Source organism: Stegostoma tigrinum, chromosome 14 (genome assembly GCF_030684315.1).
Source record: "Stegostoma tigrinum isolate sSteTig4 chromosome 14, sSteTig4.hap1, whole genome shotgun sequence".
In the NCBI taxonomy this organism is placed as follows: Eukaryota; Metazoa; Chordata; class Chondrichthyes; order Orectolobiformes; family Stegostomatidae; genus Stegostoma; species Stegostoma tigrinum.
The window spans coordinates 46,344,845-46,372,062 of NC_081367.1; the positions used below are offsets into that span (position 1 = coordinate 46,344,845).

At 40.7% G+C, this 27,218-nt stretch overlaps 1 long non-coding RNA gene across 1 annotated transcript; it reads right to left on the reverse strand.

Moving 5' to 3' along the window:
- Window positions 1–930: 930 nt before the first annotated feature.
- LOC132210510 (uncharacterized) lies at window positions 931–26,276 on the reverse strand. The gene is made up of 3 exons (XR_009446637.1): window positions 26,171–26,276; window positions 3,927–4,096; window positions 931–973 (listed from the first exon to the last, which is right to left on the reverse strand). It is a non-coding gene; the product is annotated as an uncharacterized LOC132210510 (long non-coding RNA).
- Window positions 26,277–27,218: the final 942 nt, after the last annotated feature.

Genomic DNA, 27,218 nt, shown 5'->3' on the forward strand with positions numbered 1-27,218 from the left:
ATTGACATTAATCTGTGATTTCAGTCTTTTGGGATGTTGTTGAAACATATTAAAGCAAGCCTTCACAATTCTAGGTATTAAGGCAGGCAAAGTAATGTGTTAATAAAGTGAATGGTTATGCACATCTGATAAATGACCTACACACAATGGAACATATTCATTTAAGTAGTGTTTCAATGGGCACTGAATATTTAACTAAAGACAATAGGGTTTCTCTCTCTGATATGTTGTGCTCTTTGAAGTTTTTAGCACCATGAGTAAAGCATTTGAGTAATTGGTTTGCTGCTGTCAGATGTTACAAGATTCCTTAAAGAACAAAGACACATGAAAGGGATCAATGTAAAGTTTGGCTATTCATGGAATTATCTGCTTAATGCTATTTGTGGCCTCAGGGATGGATAGCATGATTGTTAGTTGGATTGGATCTCAGTTAGGTGCTTGGATTTCTTTATACACTTGATCTTGTGAAATTTTGGAATTGGGTAACATCTTTGCATTAGTCATCTTTTCACAAGAAGAGTGAATAAGGAAGGGTGACCAACATACTTTAATAAAGTAAATATGAACCAGTCATGGTCTACCATAAGCTGACAGGTTAGCTTTTTATTCAGCACAACATTGTTTGAAAATATTTCTTTATTCTTTCTTACCATGCTAACAACAGCAAGTATGGGAGTAAATTGGTGCCACAGTAAATGTTACTGCTTAGCGTTTCACAAACTCAAACCTATTCACAGGTTTGATCCAAATCTACATTGGGTCATATTTGCCGAGAGATGATGTTTTTGTTCCAATCAAACTATTGTAATAAAATTCCCACGAAACCAATATAATATGAAACATTAACTAAATTAATGAATAATTTCTCATTAACAACATAGCTATTAACGAATAATTCGATAAGTATGTACCTGTCAGGCAGGGAGGAAGCTGTAGAGCGCGGGAGCCGTGGTTTACGAAGGAAGTGGAATCTCTGGTCAAGAGGAAGAAGAAGGCTTATGTTAGGATGTGATGTGAAGGCTCAGTTAGGACATTTGAAGGTTACAAGGTAGCCAGGAAAGACCTAAAGAGAGAGCTCAGAAGAGCCAGGAGGAGACATGAGAAATTGTTGGCAGATAGGATCAGGGCAAACCCTAAGGCTTTCTATAGACATTTAAGGAATAAAAGAATGGCAAAAGTAAGATTAGGGCCAATCAAGGATAGTAGTGGGAAGTTGTGTGTGGAGTCAGAGGAGATGGGGAAGCACTAAATGAATATTTTTCGACAGTATTCACTCTAGAAAACGACAATGTTTTTGAGGAGAATACTGAGAGACAGGCTACTAGATGAGGTAGGATTGAGGTTCACAAGGGAGAGGTATTAGAAATCCTACAGAGTGTGAAAATAGATAAGTCCCCTGGGCTGGATGGGATTTATCCTAGGATCCTCTGGGAAGCCAGGGACGAGATTGCCGAGCCTTTGGTATTGATCTTTAACTCGTCATTGTCTACAGGAATGGTGCCAGATGACTGGAGGATAGCAAATGTGGATCCCCTGTTCAAGAAGGGGAGTAGAGACAACCCTGGTAATTATAGACCAGTGAGCCTTACCTCAGTTGTTGGTAAAGTGTTGGCAAAGGTTATAAGGGATAGGATTTATAATCATCTAGAAAAGAATAAATTGATTAGGGATAGTAAGCACGGTTTTGTGAAGGGTAGGTCGTGCCTCACAAACCTTATTGAGTTCTTCGAGAAGGTGACCAAACAGGTAGATGAGAGTAAACCGGTTGATGTAGTGTATATGGATTTCAGCAAGGCGTTCGATAAGGTTCCCCACAGTAGGAGGAATGGGATTGTGGGAGATATAGCAGTTTGGATCAGAAATTGGCTTGCTGAAAGAAGACAGAGGGTGGTAGTTGATGGGAAATGTTCATCCTGGAGACCAGTTACTCGTGGTGTACCGCAAGGGTCAGTGTTGGGTCCACTGCTGTTTGTCATTTTTATAAATGACCTGGATGAGGGCATAGAAGGATAGATTAGTAAATTTGCATACAACACTAAGGTCGGTGGAGTTGTGGATAGTGACAAAGGATGCTGTAGGTTACAGAGAGACATAGATAAGCTGCAGAGCTGGGCTGAGAGGTGGCAAATGGAGTTTAATGCGGACAAGTGTGAGGTGATGCACTTTGGTAGGAGTAACCGGAAGGCAAAGTACTGGGCTAATGGTAAGATTCTTAGAAGTGTAGATGAGCAGAGAGATCTCGGTGTCCATGTACACAGTTCCTTGAAAGTTGCCACTAAGGTTGACAGGGCTGTTAAGAAGGCATACAGTGTTTTAGCTTTATTAATAGAGGGATTGAGTTCCGGAACCAAGAGGTTATGGTGAAGCTGTACAAAACTCTGGTGCGGCCGCACTTGGAGTATTGCGTACAGTTCTGGTCACTGCATTATAAGAAGGATGTGGAAGCTTTGGAAAGGGTGCAGAGGAGATTTACTAGGATGTTGTCTGGTATGGAGGAAAGGTCTTACGAGGAAAGGCTGAGGGACTTGAGGCTGTTTTTGTTAGAGAGAAGAAGGTTGAGAGGTGGCTTAATTGAGACATATAAAATAATCAGAGGGTTAGATAGGGTGGATAGGGAGAGCCTTTTTCCTAGGATGGTCATGGCGAGCACGAGGAGACATAGCTTTAAATTGAGGGGTGGAAGATATAGGACAGATGTCAGAGGTAGTTTCTTTACTCAGAGAGTAGTAAGAGAATGGAACGCTTTGCCGTCAACGGTAGTAGATTCGCCAACTTTTAAGTACATTTAAGTCGTCATTGGATAAGCATATGGAAGTACATGGAATAGTGTAGGTTAGATGGGCTTCAGATTGGTATGACAGGCGGCACAACATCGAGGGCCAAAGGGCCTGTACTGTGCTGTAATGTTCTATGTTCTATGTTCTATGAATATTTAGAATGTCATGTAGTGAATTTGCAGATTCAGAATAAATCATATGAAATTAAGGGCTACAGTAAAATGGCTTTTGCCATAGGATTATAAATATATAAATTGGGAAGCATTCCATAGTTTCAATGGTGTTTATGTATGCTTTCAGTTATTTTCAATATTCTAAAATCACTGGCAGCTGTACTTTCAAGTTCACAATTATTAAGCATTTGGGCCTCATTCATCGCAACAACTTTGCAACTACCTATCATCAATCAATCCTCAACAGTGGCCTCTAAAACTGTTGTTCTGATCTGAAGTTTCACAGTTGGGCTCTGGTCGTGATGTCAGTCTCAATTTCGCGTCAAGCATCTGGAAGTGACCATGGTTTGACTTTGGTCACAGTCTCTTTGAGATGGACAATCAAGAAACCACCTCTGGCAGCCCCATCCAATTCAGGGTAGCAGATGCAACCAGGAAGCTGGACACCAATAGAAGAGCCTGCAGCAATACTCAGGCAGCAGTCTCCCCAAGAGAGGTAAGTGCTGATGAAATAGGGAGGAGATTATGAGGGGTCCTCAAAATGGAGGCAAATGTATGATCAATTAGAAAATAGGAATTGGTACAGTTTTCAGGCCATCATTAGAGAAACCTCTCCCAAGGACAGCTTTGAGCTACAGTTATTGCCATCACATCCTAGTGGTTTTATGTTGGGGTGAGTGAGTATGTATCAATGGACCCCACGCCTGCTGCCAGGAGGTTGCCTCCAGTTACTTTCCAGGCTCCCCTCTCCACAGGGGGATTGTCATTGTTGGGAAGATCATGGCAGGTTTCCGTCAATTGACTCATGAATGCGCCTATCTGCTTGTTAACCACTTCCGCCAGGAGGCTAGGCATTAATCACATTAATCCTACCTCTGTCAAAATTGATTAGATGCTGGAAGGAATTGCTTGCTGACCTGATGTGTAACTTCATGGCTTTGATCCACAGGGCTGTGAAAATTCTGCTTTCTCTCACCTTAAATGGTTTCCATGATATGGCCTTCCGTTCTATTCCCTTAAGTGCAAGTTTCACAGGCTTCAACAAGTGGTGTAGACAAATGTTTCAGCTGTTCATTTGTAGATCTGACCGGACGACATATGGCACTATCAGGTTCTGCTGTCCTCTGCCAAAATGGCTTATTGTTCCTGAATCAACACAAACAGGAAAGATATTCACCAATTTTTCTTCTCCACTACAAACATTTATATCTGTCTCACTAACTTTCAGTGTGACAAGACTGTGGGCATCTTTTTGTCACAAAAGCTTACACCATTTAGTCAGCTGCCTTGGTGGATTCATGGTCTTCCCCTTGCCCGCTAGGTCACCTTCTCTGGACTAGTCCTGACATCTTACTTATCTCTTCTATGGCCTGACGGAATTCATCCTGGATATGAGATCTATCTCTTGTTCCCTCAATCCTATTTCATCAAAATGGCTGACCACCCAACTATTACTCCTAGCCCTCATGTTAGCTAAATTTTCTTAGTATTTTTAAAGTACAGTTCTTCTCCCCTCCAAATCTGCTATTAAACATGTTCCACAACCCCACCCCTTAAAAGAAAATCCTTAATTCTTCTGTCCTTGAAAACTGCTGCCTAATCTGTCTTTCCTCTCCAAAGCTATTAAATAAGTTGGCATTTCTTAATGGCCATCTTTCCTCAACTCTATATGTGAATTTCTCCAAGTAGGATTCTGTCCTGTAACAGTGCTAAAACAATCCATCAAAGTCACAAATCTGACTATGACAAAGGTGAGGATTCTCTCATTCTTCTTGACTTTTCTGCCTTTATGTTGGCTGACCACATTACCCTCGATCATCCAGGTGCATAGGACAGTTCCAGGTTCCATTCTTATTGAGATAGTAGAAACTGCACATGCTGGAGAATCTGAGATAACAAGGAGTAGAGCTGGATGAACACAGCAGGCCAGGCAGCATCAGAACAGCAGGAAGGCTGACGTTTCGGGCCTAGAATTTCTAGGCCTGAAACGTCAGTCTTCCTGCTCCTCTGATGCTGCTTAGCCTGCTGTATTCATCCAGATCTACACCTTGTTATCTTCATTTTTAGTGATCCATTTTAGCACCATTTGTGACTACTCAATACTGTAACAGTCTATGTCCAAATGCAACAAGCTCTGGACACTATCTAGGCTTGGGCTGACAAATGGCAAATAACATTCGTTGCACACAAATGCCAGGCTATGACCATCACCAATAGGACACTATCTAATGACTGCCCCTTGACATTCAATGGTGTTCCCATCACTGAATCCCCCATTTTCAAATCCTGGGAGTTACCTTTGATCAGAAACTCAACTGGGCTTACCACATATATGCAGTGGCTACAACAGCAGGTCAGAGGCCAAGAATACTGTGGTGAGTAACTCACCTCCTGAATCCTGAAAGCCTGTCCACTATCTACGAGTGTGATGAAATACTCCCCACTTGCCTCGATGAGTGCAGCCCAACAACGCTCAAGAGGCTTAACACCATCTAAGACAAAGCAGCCCACTTAATTGGCTTTGCATCCACATGCATCCACTCCCTCCACCATTGAACCTCAGTAGCAGCAGTGTGTACTCTCTGCAAGATGCACTGCAGAAATTCACCAAAGATCCTTAGACAACACCTTCCAAACCCATGACCACTGCCATCTAGAAGGACAAGGGCAACAGGTATATGGGAACACCATCGCCTTCAGGTTCCCCTCCAAACCACTCACCATCCTGCCTTGGAAATATTTTGCTGTTCCTTCACTGTCCCTAACAGCATTGTGGGTCAACCACAGCAGGTGGACTACAAGTAGGGATGGGCAATAAATGCTGGCCGGCCAGCGACACCCACATCCCACAAATGAATTTTAAAATGTCAGAGAATCAGCTGCAATAGTTCCTCTTCTCACTCTAGCAGTTACCTTTGATGCACCCTCAGGATCTATCCTTGGTTCCTCAAATTCTTCATATGCCATCTCTCAACCTCACCATTCAAAAACACATTTGTTTCCATATGCACACTGACAGCACTCAGTGCAACTCAACACCTCCACTTCCTCTAACTGATTGCAGTTCTTCTTGTGGCTTGAAGATAGCAAGGGCTCAAAACAGCAGAAACCCTAGGAAAAATGGGAACTGCAGATGCCGGAGAATCTCAGATAACAATGTGTGGAGCTGGATGAACACAGCAGGCCAAGCAGCATCTTAGGAGTACAAAAGCTTTTCATAAGATGCTGCTTGGCCTGCTGTGTTCATCCAGCTCCACACTTTGTTATCTCAGAAGCCCTAAAGAAGTACACTGAATGCGCGAGAAGGAGCTTGTAAAGGAAATTAGCAAAGCAAAAAGAGGGCATGAAAAGATAATGGCAGATAACAAAGGAAAACCTAAGTTATTTTATAAATATGTTAAGGGTAAAAGGATAACTAGGGAAAGAATAGGGCCCATTAAGGACCACAGTGTTAAATGTGCATGGAGCCAGAGTACATAGGTGTGGGTCTTCACTGGTGAGATGGATGAAGTGGGTACAGAAATCAGGGGGAAGGACTGTGGGATATGTAAAGATATACTGTTCAGAGGAGCTTCTGAGTGCTCAGGCAGGTTTAAAAGTAGATAAGTCTCCAAGGCCAGATGAAATGTATCCCAGGTTAGTGAGTGAGGTATAGGAAGAAATAACAGGGGCTGATGGCTGTAATTTTCAATTTCTCTCTGGCCATAGGAGAGGTGCCAGAGGACTGAAGGACAGCCAACACGTATTGTTATCCAGGAAGGGAGCAAAGGATAAATTTAAGAAACTACAGGCCAGTCAGTCAAACCTCAGTGGTGGGGAAGCTACAGCAAGCAATTCTCAGGGACAAAATTAAGTTGCATTTGGAAAAGCAGGGATTAATCAACAAAGGCTAGTATAGTTTCATTAAGGGTAAGTCAGACCTGACCACCTTGACAGAATTTGTTTGGAAGAGGTAACCAGGTGTGCATGTCAGGACAATGCATTTGACGTGGTTTACTTGGATTTCAGCAATGTTTTTGATAATGTCCCTCATGGGAGACTAATAGCGATACTAAATGCCAATGGAATCCAAGGAAATTTGGCTGATGGAAACTAGAATTGGCTGAGCTGCAGTAAGCAGAGGATGATGGTTGAGGGGTGTTTTTGTGACCAAAGACTATATCCAGTGCAGTGTGCAGATATCACGGTAGGGGCCTTTGCATTTGTGATACATATAAATGATACAGACTTGAATGTAGGAGGGTTGACCAATACTTTCACGGATAATTTGAAAATTGCTGCATGGTAAGCAATGAATACAGGAGAATGTAAATGGGCAAGCCAGATGGGCTGATCAATGGCAAATGGAATTCATTCTGGATCATTGAGAGGTGATGCAATCGGACAGGACAAATAAGTTGAGGGAATACATGATGACAGCAGGGCCTTTGGAAGCTCTGATGATCAGAAGGAACTTGTTGTGCATGTCCATCAGTACCTTGAGGCAGTAGGACAAGTAAATGATTAAGAAGGCATTTGGAATACTCGCCTTTATAGGCTGAAGCATATTTTTTAAAAACAGGGAAGCTATGCTGGAACTGTACAATACTTTGGTCAGGTCACAGCTAGAATCTTGCATCCATTTCGAGAATCCACATTGTAGAAGGGATGTGATTGCACTGGAGTGGGTGTAGAGGAATTTACCAGGATGTTTTCTGGGCTGGAGAGTTCATAACTGGAGAGTGGATAGATCAGAATTGTTTTCCGTGGAGCAGAGGAGACTGAAGGCGGACATGGCTGAGATGTACGAATTTATGAGCGGCATAGATAGAGTACACAGGAAGGAACCTTTCCCCTTATTGTTGGGATTAATGACCAAACGGCAGCAGGTTTAGGGAGGATGCGATGAATTTTTTTTTTCGCCCAGACTGATAGGAATCTGAAATTCCCTGTCTATAAGAATGATAGAGACAGAAATCCAAATAAGTCATATTTAGATGTGCACTTGTGGTACAAGGGTGTACAAGGCTATGGGCCAAAAGCTAAAAATGGGTAGAATTTAGGAGGCTGTTTTTGAGTGGAACACATTCAGTGGGGGTCAATGGTCTTTTTCTATATTGTAGACCTCTACAACTTGGCATTGAACAGATACTTCCTTCAATTAAACGATGCTAAGGCCACTGCCATTGTCTTCAGTCCCTGCCATAAACTCCAGTCCCTAACTACCAAATCCGTCTTGCTTCACTTTCCTGACTGAGACCGAGACAGGATGTTCACAACTTTAACATTGCATTGGACATGAGCTTGCAGACACATATCCACATCATCTCGTAAATTGCCTCCTTCCACTACTGGAACATTGCCCAACTCTGCCCCGTCTAAGTTTGACTCTGGCCAAAATCTTCATTTATATCTTTGCCACCTTGTGATTAGATTAGTTCAGTATTGTCTTGGTAGGTTACCCATCTCCCATTCTCCAGAAACCTGAGATCATCCAAGACACTGCTGCCTTTATCCCAACTGGCATCAATTCCAGGCCACCCAAAGCCTAGGCTCACTGATGTACAACGCCTGGTCTGGCAAAACCTCAATTTAAAAATTCTTATTGTTGCTTTTAGAACTGTCTGTAACATCTTTCAGTCCTGCAACCTTACAGATAACTGCACTCCTTCACTTTATGCTTCTTCTGCCTCTTTGACTTTAATTTCTCCACTATCAGGGCCTATATTTTCAGCTCCCAAAGCCCTACACTCTGACGAAACCTCCCAAACTTTACTGCTACTAAACATTTTCTGTTCCTTTAGGGCTCTTCTTAAATGCAGTGGTTACTTATAACACTAATGGGGTGCCTGCACATATTCTGACATGACCTGTGCTGTTAGCTGGCTACAACAGGTCAAGGGAAACATCTGCATGCATATGTGCCCCTGACATCACCAGGTTTAGGATAAACAGACTGGGATGAGAGGTCGACAGAGTAGAGTCTCCTTAGCTGTTGTCCCTTTATTGCCTGGCCCACCCCAGCCACCATATTGCCCAAATAGAGATGCTTTACTATGTTAAGGGTGTTACGTAAATGCAAGTAGCTCTTATTATTAAAATGGCTTCATCTCACACTCACTCAGGTCGGCTGCTTACTTGCAGTAACATCTGAAAAATTGCATTGGATCAGCCTTGAATTTTAAAAGGTCTCACATAAAATGTTATTGCTCAAGAGCTGATAGTGTTGGGCATGATATATTTGCTAACTACCTCTTTTTCTTCTGGGAAGTCTTGAACTAAGAATCCTTGGAATTTTCTACTCCAGAATCCTATGAAAGCTCAGTTGATGAATAAGTTCAAGAGAGAGACTGATAGATTTTTAGCTATTAAAAACATTAAGCAAAATGGGATAGTGTGGGGATAAACGTGGTGAGGTAGAAGATCAGTTATGATTTAGTTGAATGGCAGAGCAGGCTAAAGGGACAGAGTGACCGACGCCTGCTCTTATTTCCTATGTCCCGAAGTGAGTAGGGATAAATGTATTATTTTCAGGCTTGCAAAATATAACCAGTAATTAGGAAACAAAATGCATCATTGGTCTATTATTCCATGGAGGACGGAATGTATAAATATAAGTATATAATGTCTTGCAAAATTGTATATTGTATTGGTGATACAGCACCTGGAGTACTGCCCACATACTTCAGAGGAGCATTCTTGTATTGAAAGAGCTTCAGAACCGTTTCATGAGGCTAATTCTAAGATGAAAGGGTTGTCTTATGTGGAGGAGATGAACAGTTTGGGCCCATGGGAGTTAAGAAAGAATGAAAGGTGATCTTATTGAAACAGCGAAGAATCTAAAGCAGCCTGACAGGGAAAATGTTGAGGCGATGTTTCCTCTTGTGGTGGAATCTAGAACTAGAAGATAGAGTTTAAAGAAAAAGTCTCACATTTAACGCAGAGATAAGGGGCAATTTCTTCTCTCAGTCAGTTATTCATTAGGAATTCTTGTTTTCAGAGAGTAGTGGAGGCCAGGTCATTGAATACCATCCAGCCATCGAGGGCCAAAGGGCCTGTTCTGTGCTGTATTGTTCTAATACTCATGCATATTCAAGATTCAGTGAGACAGATTTTTGACTGACAAGCTGTCAAAGCTAATTGAAGACAGGCAGATAAGTAGAGTTAAGGCCACAACCAGATCAGCCATGATTGTATTGAATGGTGGAGCAGGCCTGATGGGTAAATGATCTACTCTTCCTCCTATTTCTTATGGGGGGTGCTGAGGAATGACAAAATAATGGCCTGATCCAGTTATCCCTGCCTTCAAACCTCATGACCAGAATTCGTCATTTGGTCTCAACCCTCTGTATGCTATGACATGGAAAATCAGCTGACATTCTCTACTTCTGTAACATAAACTAGATAATGCGAAACCTTGCAAAAATAGTTCGTGCACCACCAGTTTTGGAGGTGTTAAACATTTAGCTTTCATGCTGTTGTTCTTGCCAATCCCATAAATTACATTTGAACTCTTCAAGTACAAGTACATGTTTTACAGCATCAGGCACTACCACTTACCACTAGTGGTACTGCAAGAAATCCGAAGGATGTACAAACAGTTTTCAATGATTCTGATATTGATTCTTTCAGGGAATAGGTTAACTAAATTAATGTTGTGTGACTTGTGTATTTCATTGGCTGTAAAGTGATTCCGTTTGTTTTGTGGTCCTGAAAGATGATATATAAATGCAGATGAATTACTTTTTCTGCGCAGAGCAGGAATTTACAATTTGTTTCCTGTGGATTACTTTGTAATTATCAAAGGACGACACAGTCCTCACTTCCCATATTACTGGTATAATTTAAAAGCATTAGTTAGTCAACAATGCTTAAAGTTGCTTCTCAACTGAGTGCTGCATTACTAAAGATATTCCTCCCCCTCCCCCGCCATATCATCTTTCCAATGTCCCCTCAGCAGAAAATGACAACCAAACTGGGTTTCTTTGTCGTTGCTTGCTTCTCTAATGTCATGGGTGCTATCAAATGTACCCATGTACCCATGTCTGCACCTGCTCTGAATGAATACACCTAGCTTAACAGGAAAAGCTTCCACTTAAAGATACAGCTGGCTATATAATTCCAAAAAGGCTGTCATTTCTCTGTATACTGATAACCTTGACTCCCATCCTAACTCTGGTCTTGATAGGAGTCCTTTAGAAGGAAAAATGGTTGATGGTTGATTTATAATAGGGGTGAGCCAATGCCTGTGTTCCAACTATGTATTTTCAATTTCACTTTCTCAACATTAAATGCTATGATACAAAAAACGTGGTCTTCAACCTCAGTGTGAAATTCCCAAGCCAAACTTCACGCAGCTGTAAGACTTAACTTCTCATAAAAGAATGCCTGGAATCAAAAATGTACATTTCTTTTTGTTAGATTTGGCAATTGTAGATCTCAAAACAGCCATGAGAGGCTTCATACATATCCTTTACTTCATTAAATCTTATAAAAAACACAAAGGATATAATAAACATTTATCTATTTTTCATACCATCAACAGCGTACCCCTCAGTGAAGCATGTTTAAGCTTCATTTCCTTGAACATCTTTATCTAACATATGCTAAACAAGCAGAGAGGAAAAAATAGTACCAGTTGAATGATAATATCTTTTACATTGTGGTTGGTTACCCAAATGACAACAAATCATTGTAGGTGTATTAAGTTCAGCAGGGAAAAGGACTATTCAGTGAGTTTGTTACAAGAGGCTGGTTGCAGTTTTTGCTCACTTAAACATTGCACGTACACTTCCATTGAAAATATTAGCTTTCTTAGTAAACTTAATCAGACAAACAACGAGTAAGAATGGCTGCAATACATAATAATCATTGAAATTCCTTCAGGATATCTGGGGCTCCATATTTTCTGCCTTTGATTATTGTAAACAAACTGGAAGGCAATTTGACAGAAAGTTAATCTGAGTTAATGAGGCTTGCCTACTTTATATTGATGTACAACGTTGAAGAAGTATAGTTGGTCTCTCCAAGACAATGGCTGGAATTACACACCTCCGTGTGCTTAAGAGAGAATTTCATTATTACTGCAACTGCACATTTTGTGTCAAAACAGAAATCCTTCACAGGAGTCCAGCAACACAAGTTTAAAAAGCATTGATAACAATGTGGAGCTGGATGAACACAGCAGGCCAAGCAGCATCTCAGGAGCACAAAAGCTGATGTTTCGGGCCTAGCCCCTTCATCAGAGGTTTAAAAAGCACTGACTTGCTAAATCAGACATTACACTGCTGCAAACCTCTGCATTTCCTGACAGTTTCTGCGTTTCGTTTTCTATTTCCAAAAACCTACCAGAGTCAAGTTAACAAGGCTTCTATTCTTGTAACAATTGTCTTTTGCCACATCCTGTTGACATTCTACTTAATTTTTTTTTAAAGTCCCGCAATACTCAACCTTACACATGGAGCCTTATAAGAATTGTCTTCATCAGTCAAAGTGATAAACAAAGCTTCTTTATTCTTTATTGCTTTACAAAAATTCTAGCTCCTGGTCATGAAATCTATCCTTTCAGGGATTCCAACTGAGTGCCACACACAAGTTTATGATGTACTCTGAGAATGCACAGGTGATTCTATTTATACTATGTGCTATGTGTTTAATGTGATTCAGTTGGAGTGTGTTCACCGATGCAGAATAAAATAATTAGGGACTTCCAGCTTTAAGAGTCAATTGTTTTGTGAATTGTATGGTATAAGATGTTCTTGTATGTTTTACTTTAATTGTTAGCATAAGAGTTCTAGATGAAGAAGTGTTTTGTGGGCTGAGATTATCACTCCCATAACTCGGCTCAATATCATGACTTAATTCCAGTATGTTTGCCAGACCTTATATGAGGCAGTGCAATACTACAGTCATCATCATAGGAAATGTAATACTGAATGTGTGAAATTGAGTTGAGTGATCAAGATGATGTGAGGTACAGGATTTAAGTTGTGATGAAAGGCTATGAAAATTGTGATATGTATTTGAAGCAGAGTTACTTTGACGTGACCTGGTTAATATATTTAAGATTATACTTACAATGGATGCTGCTGACCCACACAGAATGGTGAAATGTTCAATTTTCAAAACATATTAAAAAAAATAGTAAATATTTGAGTTGTCACTTTGGCATCCATGATCAGCTGCAATACATAAGATGGATTGGGTTGGGAGGGAAGAGGACTGTGGGATGCATTGAAATCTGAGAATAAAATATGAACCCTGCTCAGCACTCATTCAATATTTTGGTCTGTGTTGTTAAATTTTGTGTTCTTATCCCAGGACCAGTCAGATTGATTTTTCATCCAGTAAGTTCTATCTGGACACATCATACCTTACGGACAATAAACCAGACAGCACCACCATCATCCCTGGATTAGTCCTGTCCCACCAGTAGTTCAGGCCCAGCAGAGTTGGCAACAGTCAGAAATGAGATAACGAAGTGTGAAGTTGGATGAACACAGCAGGCCAAGCAGCATCTCAGGAACACAAAAGCTGACGTTTCGGGCCTAGACCCTTCATCAGAAGAGGGAGATGGGGAGAGGATTCTGAAATAAATAGGGAGAGAGGGGGAGGCAGATCGAAGATGGATAGAGGAGAAGATAGGTGGAGAGGAGAGTATAGGTGGGGAGGTGGGGAGGAGATAGGTCAGTCCGGGGAGGACGGACAGGTCAAGGAGGCAAGATGAGGCTTGTAGGTGGAAAAAGGAGGTGCGGCTTGAGTTGGGAGGAGGGGATAGGTGAGAGGAAGAAGAGGTTAGGGAGGCGGGGATGAGTTGGGCTGGTTTTGGGATGCAGTGGGGGAAGGGGACAAGCTGGGCTGATTTTGGGATGCAGTACGGGAAGGGGAAATTTTGTCAGAAATGAGTTGCCTTAGGAATCCTCAACAGCGACTCTGTTCACCATGAAGTCTCATGCATCACGATCAAACATGGGCAAGGGACCCTCCTGCTGATTACCATCTACGGTCCTTCCTTGACTGATGATTCAGTATTTCTCCATGTTGACTAACAATTGGGAGAGGCACTGAGGGTGACAAGGGCACAGAATGTACTTTTGGTGGGAGATTTCAATGTCCACCACCAACAGTGGCTCAGCATTAGTACTACTGATCGAGCTGGTCAGGTCCTGAAAAACATAGTGACTAGACTGGGTCTGTGGCAGGTGGTGAGGGAACCAACAAGTGAAAAACATGCTTGACCTCATCCTTAACCAGTCTGCCAGCTACAGATGCATCCATGAGGCACTGTGTGCCATTAGCAACAGAATGCTACCCCGACAGAGCCTGTAACCTCGTCGCCCAGAATAACCCATACATTACCACCAAGCCTGGGGATCAGTCCTGGTTCAATGAAATGTGCAGGAGGGCATGTCAGGAGCAGCATCAGGCAGAAGCACACACAAAAATAAGTGGTGTCAACCTGGCAAAGCTGCAAAACACAGGACTATTGTGTACCAAAATAACATAAGCAGTAAATGTTAAACAGAGCCAAGTGCTTCCACAATCAATGGATCAGATCTAATCTCACCGATAATGCTGCATCAAGTTGTGAATGGTGGTGGACAATGAAACAACTCAGTGCAGAAGGAGGCTCCAGAAATAACCCAATCCTTAATGATGGAAGAGCCTAGCACTTCAATTTAGAATATAAAGCTGAATCATTTGGAGCCATCCTTAGCCAGAAATGCTGAGAGCATGATCCACCTCAGAGGTCCCCAGCATTATAGATGCAAGTCTCTAACCAATTTAATTCATTCCACGTGATGTTAAGAAATAGTTTGGGGCACTGAATACTTACTACTAAAGCTATGGGCCCTGACAACATTGTGCCCTGACTGCATTCAAGACTTGTGCTCCACGAGTCCCCTTCACCAATGTGTTCTAATACAGCTACAACACTGACATCTACCCGATATTGTGAAAAATACCTCAGGCAATGTGCTGTACACAAAAAGCAGAACAAATGTAAATCAGTCAATTACAACCTCTTCAGTCTACTCTCAACCATCAGTTAAATAACGGAAGGTGTCATCAACAGCACGTGCTCAGCAATTCCCAGTTTAGTTTCCACTGGGGCCATTCAGTTCTTGACTTTATTACAGCCTCGGTTCAAACATGGACAAAAGAGCTGAATTCCAGAGGTGAGGCGAGAGTGACATCCCTTGGTATCAAGGCTGCATTTGACAAGAGTATGGCATCAGCAAAGCTAAGGTCAATGGGTATCAGGAAGAAACCTCTCTGCTAGTTGGAGTCATACCTGGCACATGGGAAGATGATTGTAGTTGTTGGACGTCAGTCATCTGAGTTCTAAGGTATCTCTGTAGGAGTTCCACAAGTTAGTGTCCTATGCCCAACCATCCTAAGATGTTTCATCAATGACCTTCCCTCCATGATAAGGTCAGAAGTGGGGATGTTCACTGATGATTGCACAACGGTCACAACTCCTCAGACTGTGAAGCAGTCCATCTCTAAATAAAGCAAGACCTGGATAATATCAAGGCGTGGGCTGACAACTGGCAAGTTGCCATACAATTGCTAGGCAATGGCCATTTTCAATAGGAGACAATCTAATCATTGTCCCTGGACAGTCAATGGTGTTACCTGGGACATGATGCGGTGTATCCCAGAACTTTATGGGAAGCTTGGGAATTGATTACTGAGCTCCTTGCTGAGATATTTGTATCATCGACAGCCACAGGTAAGGTGCTGAAAGATTGGGGTTTGGCTAATGTGGGGCCATTATTTAAGAAAAGTGGTTAGGAAAAGCCGCAGAACTATAGACTGGTAAGCCTAATGTCAATGGTGGGCAAGATTTTGGAGGGGATTTTGAGGAACAGACTTTATGTGTATTTCAAAAGGCAAGGACAGACAAACGGCTTGGTGCATGGGAAATTAGGTCTCATTGACACGGCTGGGTTTTTTGAAGAAATGACAAAGACTGAGGAAGGCAGAATGATGGACATTGTTGATATGCACTTCTGCAAAGCTGAGGGTTTGAGCTATAAGGAGAGGCTGAATAGGCTGGGGCTATTTTCTCTGGAACATCAGAGGCTGAGGTATGACCATACAGAAGGTTTAAAAAATCATCAGGACATGCATAGGGTAAATAGCCATGGTCTTTTTCCAGGGTAGGGGTGGCCAAAACTAGAGGGCATAGGTTAACAGTGAGAGGGAAAAGATCTGAAAGGGATTTAAAAGGGACTTTTCACACAGAGGGTGGTGCGTGAATGGAATGAGCTGCCAGAGGAAGTGGTGGAGGCTGGTTCAATTATTACATTTAAAGGGCATTTGGATGGGTATATGAATAGGAAGGGGTGAGAGAGATCTGGGCCAAATGTTGGCAAATGGGACTAGATTAATTTAGATAAATTGGATGGCATGGACGAATTGGACTGAAGGGCCTGTTTCCATGCTGTAAAACTCCATGAATCTACCACTGAAACACCCACTATCAACGTCCTGGGGTTACCATTGAATAGAAATTGAAATAGGCTAGCCATATAATACTGTGGCTACAGGAACAGGTCAGAGGCTAGGAATAATGCCGTGAGTAACTCAAATCATGACTCCCCGAAGTCTGTCCACTTTCTACAAGGTGCAAGTCAGTAGTATGATGGGATACTCCGCAATGACTGGATCAGTACGGCTCCAACAGCACACAAAAAACGGATACCATCCAGGGTAAGGCAACCCCCTTCACAGGCACCACACCCACAAATATCCACTGCAGAAATTCACCAAGTCTCCTCAAACAACACCTTCTAAACCCACGGCTACTTCCATTTAAAAGGACAAAGGCAGCAGATGCCATGGGAACACAGCCACATGCAGTCTCCCCTCTGAGCCATTCACCATCCTGGCTTGGACGTATTTCACCATTCCTTCAGTTCAAAATCATGGAATTTCCTCCTTAAAGGCATTTTGGGTCTAAATACAGCAGATGGCAGGTGTTCTAAAAAGCAGCTCACCACCACCTTCTCAATGACAGCTCAGGAGGGGCAGTAAATGCTGGTGCAGCCAGTGATGCCCGTGTACCACAAAAGAGTAATACAAAGAGGCATCACAGTGTCCATATGCATGAATCACAGAAAACTCGGGTAAGTAATAAGGAAGACAAATGGAATTTTGGAATTTATTGCGAAAAGAACAGAGAAAGGGTTGCATGAAAGGGTCAGTTTCATGACAGGTGAATTTCAGGCCAAAGAAGTGAGCAAAAACGTGAAGGCAACAGAAGAGCTCAACCTTGTACCCAAAATTCATTGAGGCCATGACAGAATAAAACTGAGTCCTTTGCTAAGCACTGATCATTCATCGTCAGAGAAGTGGAGGTTAGAAGGTACGATGAATAGACAATGGTGGTGAGATTGGAAGAAGCTATACTAATAGGGAAAATTTCTGTGCTCTTACTATTTTACAAATGATTAGCTGACTGTGATACATTGAAGGCAGGAATATATTGATGCATGTTGTAAATGTGAAGCAAACAGCAAAAGGAACACATTTCATAAATACAATCAATACATCTCTGGAGGTAAAAATGTGTGTTTTGCCTCACATTAATTTTTTGGTTTTCTTTGAGCGAACAGCAATGCGTTTAACTAATAAAAAAAATGTAGTTTTCCACATAAAATTAATGATATCTTGCTGTTACATTTTAGACTGTTGCATCACCTAAGACAGTCTGAATAATGTTATGGTATTGTACCTCAAGTAATTAAAAGGTGAGAGATGTTATGTGATGAAATTTCTATTCAGCTATATATTCCAGTTAGTACTTCAGAGTAAAATATAAGCTATGCCTTTCTTTCCAGTGTGACCAGCTACTGGATGTTCGAATTGTTCATAGCCACTGAACCCTTTCAACTAAATCCCCAGTATAAACTGCTACTGACAAATATTTTCCATTCGAATGAGCATTTACCTGAGAGCCTTATTTCCATGAACGTATTAATGCTACCATTTTGTCACATCAGAACTGTTTTCTATGTTTTTAATTGGTTAGTGTTGGAGGCATGCAGCAAATTTGAGTCTGTAAATACTTCATAATCCTGCTCCTTATCTTGTCTAAAAGAGAAAATTTTCCATTATGAATTACAGAAGGTGCTGCCCTTCCTAACTATTCCCACAATTTCAAGACTTAAAGCAAGTCCTGTGTTCTGCCTGCTTATTTATTCTCTTGCAGAAAACGATGCATGGACCAAGGAGAACCAACATAATTGAAAAAGCAAGTAGATTTGCTGAAAGAACTTATTTGATTTGATGTGTCTTATTTGTATTATCTTTAAACAAATCCTTTTCATGGTACAGCATGAACAGAATCTAAATATTCCTGGAAATAAACATTCCAGAGTTCGATTCTTCAAAACTCATTTTTTCTTTATCCATGTTTGCAACTGCTATTGTATTTGCTTGAGTCGTCTGTGGTTTGAGCAGTCTGTACATTTGGCGCTGGTGGTGAATATTTTAAGCATTTGGAGCTACAATTGTAGGTTTATTCATTGTTTACCTGGAAAGTTACAAGAACCAATTTTTAAAAAATAGTTAGCGTCAATGGAGATCTTTCATGATATGGTGTTCAAATTTATCACTGTCCCGTCCAGTTCTAAATCTAGTTAGAAGTTTCTTTATTCTCTTAGCATTTACTTCAACTTACTGTTCAAAACATATTTTCACAGACAAATATGCAAAGTCATAGTTGGGAGACAAACAGCAGAATAGCTTTGCTCACCATGTTACTAAAAAACAGGCAGAGACAGAGTCAAAGGTATTTTGGAAATATCACTACAATGTTCAACATCAGTTTGGATGTAAAATGGACTATATTGGTTTAGCTGTTAATTATACACCTGATTTTGTGTTCTCTCAAACTCCATGTAAAGAAATGTGAGCTGGTTGAACATTGGGAGGCCAACTTAATATCACTCATTTTACACTCCATTGACTATGAAAGTTCCAGTGATAATCCCCAAATGCCCAGAACTTGAAAATTTCTCCAGTTTCTCTCCTATCTTCCCTGGGGGTCTCTCTGAGCTCAGATTGGGCATCACAAACACCAGCTTCTCCATCAACCATATTCCCATCAAGCTGCTGACCACACAACTCTCCTTCCTGCCCTAATTTATCATATTGTTCACAGTTCCCATTCCTGTAGCACCCCCCACAATCCTTTCACATCTGTCATCAAACCCCAGCCCATTTCCAACTTCGTGTTCCTATATAAAGTCCTTCAATATCTTGTTGTCTTGCAAATGTAATTTCATTTCTCCCACAACTCTATTTGGATCTCTCTGACCAAGTTTTTTTTAAACCTTCTACAGCAGCGAAATAGTTTGAATCAAATTCATTAAGAGCATTTATGTGACTTACTACTATAGTACATTAAATCTCCTCCGCCTCTCTAAAGCCATTGATATAATTTCATATCCCACTTATGGTCTAGTCAAGCATGATTGCCCTCAGTTTTTTTTGAGTCTTACATACTTTGGAGAAACTCCTCCAGTGGGCTTTCTGCATCTCTACAGTGTCATCTTTTTGAGGTCTCCACCTTTGGATCCCTCCTAATTTACAGATTACCACTCGGGTGAGAGTAACTCAACACACAGTTTGAGATTCTATATAAGCACTGACAGCACTCCACTCTACCCCACAAGCACTTCTTTCAACTCTTCTCCTGCTTATGACAACACACTGTTACTCAACTTTTAATCCTGCATGAATCACAATTTCTTCCAGTTAGACACATTGAACAAAAAAGTTATTAACTTAAAAGGCTCATCCAACAAAATGCAATGCAAACATACCCTTCAGTTTGTGTTGCCTTTCCTCATCTGTCTTACCAAAATATATCACTATTCTCTTCTCTGCATTAAATTTCAACTGTCAAGAGCCTGTCTATGTCCTCTTGAAGTTCAACACAAATTGACTGTGGCCTATGGGCACTTCAGTAGACAATTCAATACAGAAGTATAGAATCAGTGACAACAACTTCTAGGATTTGAGTTTAATTGTGCTGTACAGACTCCAGAAATTTTTCAGAGCAGTAATGCTGACAGTCTCACCATCAGTACTAGTGAACAATCCAGGCTATTGTCTTCGGCTTCTGTCCCTAAAATCTCTTCCCTAGCCATTAATTCCATTAAATTCCCTGCCCTTTGTTTCAGCCAAAACTAAACTGTTGAGCGGCATGGTGTCTCAGTGGTTAGCACTGCTGCCTCTCAGCACCAGGGGCCTGGGTTTGATTCCACCCTCGGTTTATGTGGAATTTGCACATTCTCCCTGAGTCTGCCTGGGTTTCCTCCGGGTGCTCTGGTTTCCTCCCACAGACCAACTCTGTGATAACTCTTTCTACACCTGCCCCAGACCGTTTGCACTAAAACTTACACTGATTCTTTGATGAACTCCAGACTCTCAAGTTGCCCAATTATTTCCCAGCAGCATGCCTATCTTCCAACCTGCATAAACATAACCTAGACTAAAACTCTGTTGCCTGTAGTTGAACCTGCACCCAGTGCCATTTCATGATCACCCTGTGCTCATTGACCCATCTTAGCAACTGGTCATTAAGACTCCAGTTAGAAATTCTCATCCTCACATTTAAATTTGTCTGTGGCCTTTTCCATCCCATTTTCCACAACTTATTCCAACCCGACAACCTTCCAAGAATTCTGTTCCTCCCATTCTAGCCCTTGTACATCCTCTGCTTCCTTTTCCACTGTTGGGTGACCATGCTTTTGGTTGTTCGGTTGTAAGGCTGGAAATACTCCTTCTAAATATTGCAGTCTCTTCCCCTTTCCTCTTCAACAACCGTGATTCTTTGCTAATCTGGATTAATGGTTTGTTTTATGCCAGTATAGGTGCAATATATAGTTTATTGTAATTGCTACTGCTGAAAGTTCTGCCCAATATTCAATTTTTCAACAAATGGGAATGCAACAGAATTTTTATCAGAAGTTGCAACAAAAGCAGCATTAACAAAATGTACTTCCATAACTTACTTTACAGCACGCAATACATTGCAAAACAAATTGACATTAAAGATTTAAGCATTCAAAATTAAAATAAAAAATATAGAATAGAAAGCTAAGGCTTGAAATAATAAGATATAGCCTTGGTTTTACTCAATATTTGTCCTGTATTTCAATCACAAACGTTATCTCCATGATCCATTCTTGTCCATTTTCACAACTGCAATACTTCACTTATTTACTCGGTATTCACAGAAACTATTTACAATCTGGGAAACTTACTGGAAGTCAAACAAAAGCAGAAATGTCAATCTCCAGTTGTTGCATGTAAGTGGACGTTTTTGCATGCTATTTTTCCACACATCTATGCCAAATATTAACTTTATCATGAATCAAGCAACTTCTTTATTCAATGAATCATTAAACGCCTCAGGTTAAATTCTCTTTTCAGTAAATGATACATGCAGTTATGAAAAACAGAAATGATGTATAATCAGTGACATTATACACCTATTTATCATTTCCTACATACGGCTTTCTCCCAACTATGCAGTTTCCTAGCTACCCAAGTCCCTGTGGCCAGTAGGGTGGGACACACAGAAAACTGTCCGAAAACTGATATCCAAAAAGTATTAATGTACTAATTCATTTTCTCTGCAGTATTTAGCATGTGATTTTTATGGGAAACAGTTACCATTTCAGAAAGAAATAAGGTTTTCTGCCCACTTTCATCGTAGCTTCCTTAAGTGGCAAGATTTTGTACACTGATTTTACAGTGCAATTTATGGATTTACTACATTATTGTAAAATGTTTTTAGATTCCAACATGAAACGCACCAACACCTCTTTCCTTTAGCCTGCAGCTGGCTTTGGGAGGATACAGATCAAACAGCAAAGTGCACATTGCTTTGTTTGTCAGACTTTAAGAGTGTATCTCTTTAAGCTGCCAGGTGTTTATGTCGTGCTGGTGGTTTGGGAGGGCCTGCATTTTTTTGAATGTAGGGGGTGGCAAACAGAGAAATCCACTGAGTGCAAAGATGATTATGTGGCTTGGAATGGGCCGTTGGTGGTTCTACTGTCTGAAGGTTTTTTTTGATAGATATAGTACTGGACCCAGCTGGCTGAGGTATTGTGGGTAATTAAGGATTAATTACAATCCTGCAGTTTGTATCATGGCTCAGGTCAGTAGAGGGTCAGTGCACATGGCAAACTCAGAGACTTGTGAATGGTTGGGTGACGCCAGCCCTGAGAGGTTGGGGAAAGTGAAGCGTACAGAATGTGGAGCCAGCAAGACTGTGGGCTACACAGCCAGGGTGCTGCTGGCTCTGGCGGCACAGCACAGTCAGCCTAGTGTATCTCAGCAAATGTTAACAAGCATCAGGACTTAAAAACACATCTGCACAAACTGCATTGCCTGTCACTTCAACTCATTATAATAACCGTATTGTTTGTAACAGCTTGCATGCAGCAACTGCTGCTACAAGATTTAGAATACAATGACTAAAATATGAATGATTTTGAATGCAACGAAGAAATCAACTTTCACAGAATGAATTCCATTTTGAAAACGCTTTGGAGATGCTAAGAACTCTTAAAATTCATGCCAATTGCGGATTATTTCATGAAATGTAGCTTGTAATAAAATTGAGCAAATTCAAGCTAATCTTATAGTTTTATTTCTTTATTCTTTCGTGGGCATTTCTGGTCCAACCCTGTTCATCCTGGAACTGAATAGCAAGCTGGACATGTGAAGAGGGCAGCTCAGAGATAGCAACATTATTGTGGGCCTGGAGTCACATATAGGCCAGACTGCAAGTAACAATGACAGATCCTTCCATGAAGCTCATTAGTGAACTAGACAGAGTTTACAGCAATCAAGTTTGGCAGAAAAGGCTGTTAAAGAACAATGACAAACATTTAAAAAAACATTCGTGGCTAAGAGCAAGGTGTAATCACAGTGAGGAAGAATGATTCTTAGAAGGGGAATAAACTGACCATGACTAACCAAGGAAGTTTAGGATAGTGTCAAATTGAAAGAAAAAACATACAATGTGGTAAAATTTAGTGGTAAACCGGAGGATTGAAATAATTGTAAATGCCAAACAAAACCCAAAAAACAGAAAATAAAGTGAAGGAAAAACAGCAAGTAATATAAAACTCAGACAGTAAGAGCCTCCTTATGTATATTAAAAGGTCAAAATGTACATAGGCACCTTAGAAAATGAGACTGGAGAACTAACAATAGGGAATCGGAGAACTGGCAGAGGAGAAGAATAGAAGATAATAAAATGTGAGGCTGGATGAACACAACAGGTCCAGTAGCATCTCAGGAGCACAAAAGCTGACATTTCAGGCCTACTCTCTGGTGAAGGGTCTAGGCCCGAAACGTCAGCTTTTGTGCTCCTGAGATGCTGCTTGGCCTGCTGTGTTCATCCAGCCTCACATTTTATTATTTGGATTCTCCAGCATCTGCAGTTCCCATTATCACAGAGGAGAAGAATAAATATTTTGCATTGGTCTTCATAGTAGAAGATACTAATAGCGTTCTAAGAATGCTAAATAATCAAGGAGCCAAAGTGTTGGACGTGGGGGTAGGAAATAACCACAATAACCATCACTAGAAAATAGGTTCTAGGGAAACTAATAGGGCTGAATACCAAGCGTCTAGACTTAATGGCGCGCTTCCTAGGATTTTAAAAGATCCAGCTACAGAGATACTGAATACACTAGCTGTAATCTTTGAAGAACTCATATTCTGGAAAAGAAACACCCTTACTTATAAAGTGAGGGAGACAAAATGCTGATTATACTATCAGTCACTTAGCTTAACATCTGTCACTTGAAAAATGTTACAGTCGATTACAAAAGATGGAATAGAGCAATCAGAAATACATAGTATAATCAAGCAGCATTACAAGGCTTCATCAAGGGGAAATCATGGCTAACAAATGTGTTAGAGTTTTCTGAGGAAGTAATAAGCAGGATAAATAAAGGATAACCAATAAACCTAATATTCTTGGATTTCCAAAAGCCATTCAGTAATTTCCATACAAAAATTACTTAACAAAGTAAGAACCCACGGTGCTGTGAGTATTATAGCATGCATAGAGGATTGGCTAAATTATAGAGCACAGAGGGTTGAGATACAGGGGGCATTTTCGAGATGGCAATCTATAACCACTGGAATCAGTGCTCCAGCCACAATTATTTGAAATATATATTTAGTGGCTTTGTTGAGGGGCATGAATGTACTATGGCCAGATTAGTGAATGACATAAAAAAATTGGGGAACCAGGGTGCTGAGGTTGGTACAAAGAATTCACAGAGGGATACAGACTGGTTGAGTGCGTGGACAAATTTTGATAGATGAAATACAGTGTGGGAAAAATGTGATGTTATGTTTTATGCACTTTGACAGGAAGAATAGAGGGGGTGAATATTACTCAAGTTGAGAAAGACCACAGAAAGCAGCAGCACAAAGGTATCCGGGTCTCCTTCTGCATGAATTACAAAGAGCTAGTATGCAAGTTCAGCAGGTAATAGGGAAAGCAAATGGAATGTTGACCTTTATTTCAACAAGAATGAAAGTATAAAAAAAGTGTAATCTTGCTGAAAGTATACAAGGAGATAGTCAGATCACAGCTGAAATATCATGAATATTTTAGGTCCCCTTACCTAGGAAAAATATACTGGCATTGGAATTAGTCCAGAGAATGTTAACTAGGTTGATTGTAGGTATGAAGAGATCTTTTTTTATTGAGGAGAGGTTGAGTAGGTCAGGCTTGTACTCATTAGAGTTTAGAAGAATGAAAGCAGACCTTATTGAAACACATTGGATTATAGAGGCTTGACAAAGTAGGTGTGGAAAGGTTGGTTCCGCTTTTTAAAAGAATCAAGGACCTGGAATATAATCTTAAAGGAATGCCCAATTTGGAGGGAGATGAGGAGGAATCACTAATCTTGGAGGATTTCAATCTGTAGAACCCTTAACTGCAAAGTCTGGGTCAGGGAGGTGATGACCTAGTGTTAATATCGCTGGGTTGTTAATCCAGAGACCCAGATAATGTTCCAGGAGCCTAGCTTTGAAGCCTGCCATGGCAGATAGTGGAATTTGAATTTAAATAAACAAATATCTGGAATTAAGAGTCTAATGATAAATTGTTGATTGTTAGGGAAGAAACCCTCATCAGAGAGTCTAGGCCCGAAATGTCAGCTTTTGTGCTCCTGAGATGCTGTTTGGCCTGCTGTGTTCATCCAGCTGCACACTTTATTATCTTGGATTCTCCAGCATCTGCAGTTCCCATTATCTCATGGGCAATAAATGCTGCCTAGCCAGTGACACTCTCATCCTGTGAATGAATAAAGGAATGTATTCAAGACTGAGATGGATTTTTAATTCATAAATGATCAGACAGGAAAGTGGAGTTGCGAATTATTAAATCAGTCACGATTTCATTGAATGGCAGAGCGGGCTGAATGGCCTATTTCTGCTTCTATGTTTTATGATCGCCTCATGGTTGATATTTCGATCATCACTGTTACTGAGACCATCTTTAAGTTCTAGATTTATTAATTGAAACTAAATTCCACCTGCTGCCATGATGGGATTTGAACCTATGTTCCCCAGAACCTCAGCCTCCAGACGACTAGTTTACCACACAGACACTGTCTTCCTAAAAATAAAATGAAAGGCCAGGAGCAGAACTATTCACCCAGAAAGCTGAGGTAATTCAACACTTTGAACACTGATTTGATGCAGATGATGGTAGTACTAGACAAATCAGATCCCAGAATAAACTTTGGCTTGATAGGTCATATGTTTAATTTTTACAGTTGGTAACTATCATGGTTCATCCCTGAGTATATTCATACAAGTCTGCATATATTCTTTAACAAAGGAATGTAAGATTTGAAGAAACACAGGCATACAAATAAAGCTATAACTATGACGGTTATGTAGATTTTAATAAGAACAACCAAATAAATTTCAATCTATCCCCAAAATTAACCTTTTACTGCTATTCAATTCTGGTGAAATTTTATTCCTCCCTCAACTTTTAAGTTTAACTTAACTGGTCAATGCTGTTTGGCTGTATGACTCATCCCAGTTTCTTTTACTTGATGCACTGAAGAGTTGATTTCATCATTCATTTTTGTATGGCTCACATAAATCTTTCACAATTCTGATGTCCTACAGTTTCCTCATTCTAACAACCTGAAGGTTTCTATACAAACTCACCTTTGTCTGCTCCACAAAGTAACAACTCTTCAGCTCGGGTGAACTAAAGTTGATTCTCCTGCTTGGAGAAACTTTGATCCATTCTGAAATGAACTCTTGGTTCTCCTGAACTGAGACCTTAAATCTTTTATTCTGACGTCAAAATTAACCTCATAGCTTTCTGGTATATTGTAAACTCAGCAATATCACCTAGTAACACTGCAGGGGCTTTGCCAGGCCCTTGTCTGTAGTCAGACGATGTCTCAGAATTGATGCACATAGGTCACTGTTTCAAATGCCTGTTTGGCCTGATTTTAGTTTTCAATAAACCTTCAGAGAATTGAACCGCATCCACCGGCCTGTTCTGTAACATCCAAATCCCAAAATAAAACATGTATTTGCAGTACACCTTGCAACTCAACATTAATGCAGTAGGAGCTTATAACTTAGGCTTTCACTCTATTTAATACTTTAGGTATTAAACACCCCTCTTGCCTGTTCCAGTGCTTTATGACAGACTTAAAATGATCCAAAGTGAGCCTGGTCAGCACTTATTCCTGAATCAATGCCACCAGTACTTATTTGTTCTAATATGTGTGGTTACTTCAGAGATATTGCTAAAGTAGAACATTTGACAGGTTTGGCTCTTTAACTGTAATATCCCATCATATCAAACACCTCAAATCTCTTGAAAAGTAAATCATTGGTGAGACATTTGTGGCCTTTGGCATGATGGGATACTAAATTTGTGCATTCATTACTATAATGGCCTTCATGAAGCACTGTGTCTGGCTGAATGTTTCTGGTGGCCTCTGACAAAAAGAAAGGCAAAAGTGGGAATAAAAATAAAAGGTGAATAAAAATGATAAAGATGCTGAGTCATACTTCCAAGGCCAATTATTTTGAAAGTCAAACACAAACTCTTTGTTACCTAGAAAGGAACAGCAGTTACAGGTATACAATCTACAAAGCAACTTGGCTCTCACTGATAATGGGTACTGCAGATGCTGGAGGATCCAAGATAACAAAGTATGGAGCTGGATGAACACAGCAGGCCAAGCAGCATCTC